Raw genomic sequence first — 3862 nt, forward strand, 5'->3', positions numbered from 1 at the left:
TTTCATCAAGTTATCCACTTTAGTTAAACCACAACTCTTAATAAAATAAACGTGGATTATGTATGGATTGAGCTACCATTAGGATAAAACAAGAAACATGGATAATTCAAGCATGCTTACCAGTTACCACCAATAACATAAAATAGTGGTAATTATTAGAAAGTAGGACTCTATATTATTATTATTTTATTTGCACGAATTTTGTATATATAGTATTTTTCTGTTTTTAATTTATTTTATACTTTTTTTTTAAAATTAACAAAGATCGATCAAATTCTAGATTTTAATTTTAATATTATCTCATAATATCATTTTTTTCACGGATGGCGACTGTCCAAGATGCTGTGGAGAGGAGGAGACTTTGCTTCATGTCCTACGTAATTGTCCCTACATCCGTACGGCATGGATTAGCATAGTAAACAGAGACGAACAGGACATTTTTTTCTCTCAATCTTTTTAAGATTGGCTCAGTACTAACCTTTTCTTAGTCTCTCGAAAGCACTGTGGGATCCCGTGGCCCATAACTTTTGTCACAGCTTGCAACATAACCTGAAAGTGCAGGAATGACCTCATCTTCAGGAATGAGACTCTGCCAAACAATCAGCTTCTCCAAATGATAAAAAGATTGGCAGAGAATTACAATGGCGCAATGAAAATTATGAAAAAGAGCAATAGTTTACTAAGCCTTGCCAGAGAGGAGCTTATTGGTTGGGAGACGCCAAATTGGAATTGGACCAAATTGAATGTAGATGGGTCGGTTAACCAACCTGACAGTAAAGACGCTTGTGGAGGTCTCATTAGGGATTGGACGGGTCGCACTATTGCCGGCTTCTCGATGAGCATTGGAATTTGTACTATTACCATGGCTGAGATTTGGGGCATGTATGTTGGGGTTAAACTAGCATCTGAGCTGGGGATTAGGAAGCTGGTGGTAGAATCAGACTCAAAGTACGCTATAACGTTGACTCAGAAGATGTCACCGGAGATCCATGGTAACTCCTCCTTCATTCGTTCTATCAAGGAGTTGTTGGTGAAGATGGAAGATGTTAAAGTTAGACAAATCTACAAAGAGGCGAATTTCTGTGCTGATGCTCTTGCTAAACTCGGACAGGAACATGAACCGGGAATTAAATTTTGGGAACAGCCACCTCCATGTCTGTTCCATCATCTTCTTGCTGATGCAAGCGGGATAAAATTCAATAGAATTGTAGTGCAGTAGATTTCTCTTCCTTTGGGCCTTGGCCCCGTCACTTATCAAAAAAAAAATTATATCTCTAGTAAGCTCATATAATTTTAGTTATAGACTAGAAAAAAATAACTATGCTATATGTATACTAAAAATTAGTTATTAAATCAGTTATTTATATACGATATATATTAAAATAACACATATTAAAAATGAGCTAATTGATATATATTTATATAGAAATATATATAGTAATTGATTTTTGGGTAAATAACGGAAATGAGCCAATTTGCGTGAGATTTTACATGATTAAGCCAAACTGAAAAATGAGATATAGATCAACTAAAAGCATGTCTTTATATAATTCGAATTATCGAACTAAGAAGCTTAGTAATTCAAATCAACACTATTCGAATTAGTGAGGGTGTTTGCAGTCTTAATACTTTGAATCATACTGATTCGAACTATGCATGGAGAAGTTCGAATCACCCCAGTTCGAATATTTACTTAAGTCACGAGGATATTATTACAAATTTTTATAGTACTCCTAACATCTTTTAAGCCATTTTTTTTAAATTATTTTGCATGAAATAAAATATTTTTTGTGACATAATTTAATTTAAATAAATTTATTAAAAAATAAATAATTTAAAAATTAAAAAATATATATTTTATCCCATGCATTAAAAATAAAGCTAACAAAATATTTAATTATCAGACTTCTTCAAAATGTTTATGAGCTATCAATTCGAATTTCATACAGTAGTACTCTTCCGTTCCATCTATTCTTGATAGCTCGTGAATATTTTAAAAAATATCGTAATTAAATATTTTGTTAGTTTTTTTTAATGCATAGAATAAAATATATATTTTTTAATTTTTAAATTATTTATTTTTTAATAAATTTATTTAAATTATGTTACAAAAAATATTTTATTCTATGCAAAATAATTTTAAAAAATAGCTTAAAAATTGTTAGGAGTATTATAAAAAGCGGTGACAGCAAGACACAATGCACAAACAGCAATTTTCGAATTACATACACATAATTCGAATCAGCTAGATTCGAACTATAATTCGAATTCCTCCCCATGTAATTCGAATCAGGTAGATTCGAACTCCCCATGCATAATTCGAATTGGGGTGATTCAAATTACTAAGACTGCATTCGAACAAGATTGATTCGAATTACTAAGCTTCTTAATATGAATGCGGACTATGCGGTTGATTCGAATTATATAGAGACATGCTTTTGGTTGATCTATGTCTCATTTTTTCGTTTGACTTAATCATGTAAAATCTCATGCAAGCTGACTTATTTCTGCCATTTGTCTTTGATTTTTGGTGTACATGTACATAATAATTAAAAAAAAAAAACAATATAATGAATACATAATTGATTTAAGTGATAAATCATCTAAATTAATAGTATTCTCAAATTTGAACCATAGTTATAAAATTAAAGAAATTAATATTATAAAAACTTATTAACCAAGCCCTATTTAAAATTTTTTATTTGAATTGAATTCTCTTCCAATAATAAAAATATATCTTCTGGTGGGTATAATTTATTCCGATTAAAAGAAATTACATTAATATATATTATTAGGGGCGCGTTGACATGTATATGAGTCAGCCTCATATAAACCATTTGCCAGTTACATGCACTACTAAGCCAACAACAATAATGATCAACTTGACCAAAAGAAAATGAGGGAAATAGAATCAAATTAATTTTAATATATATAAATATTATTAAAATGGCAAATAGCTAGGTGTGAAATTAGGTCGATTATGTCCTATTGGTTTATTTATGATACTGATATAGTATTATAGTACAGCACAAGTATTATACAAGTACAAATTGATTGGTCAAATGAAAGAAATATACTGATAATAAGTGGTCTCTTGGTGTATATACAAACACCTTTAATTTGATAACAATCAAAAGACAAGAAAAGAAAGGTGAGTCCTAATCTGTCTAATGATATTGTTGACCATTTAGTCCACTACATAAACCATATACCTCACACAACAAGTGCTGGGAAAAAAAGCATTTATTCCTCTCAAGTCTCAACTATATTTTTTATGATTATATTGCCATACTTCTGAATTTGATATAAGCTTCTTTTTTTATTATTATTTTTTTGGTTAAGTGGATGATGCAATATAAGAAAATAAATATTCGGATGCTACATATTTATCGAAAATTTGTTTTATTTATTATTCATTAATTTTAACAATATTTAATAAATATTAAATAAACAAGTTATTTTTATTCAAGATAAATTTATTTTTTCCCCACCTCATAATATAGTTTTCCTTCTTGTTTCTGCTTAGAACCCTTTTTAAAATAATAATAATAATGAATGCTCTTGATTCACTAATTTCCACACACGCACCATATTTTTGTGCATGATATATCATTTTTAATTTTTTCGGTTCCACTAACTAAAGTTGAGTGGTTAAGTCCAAAATCATCCATCTACTTAATTCCATATATTTTCTCTCTTAATGAGAGAATGGATTTGTGTTTCATTTTTTGGGAAAACCATATAATCAAAATCAGGAGGGTAAAAAAAGGATACTGTTTTAATTTATTTTATAGTGTCACGTACAACTCACAAAGTATGGTAGTAATAATTTCAAATAAATCAATTATTTTATTTTATTTTC

Source organism: Arachis ipaensis, chromosome B4, assembly GCF_059453495.1.
Source record: "Arachis ipaensis isolate K30076 ecotype BB chromosome B4, ASM5945349v1, whole genome shotgun sequence".
Classification (NCBI taxonomy): domain Eukaryota; kingdom Viridiplantae; phylum Streptophyta; class Magnoliopsida; order Fabales; family Fabaceae; genus Arachis; species Arachis ipaensis.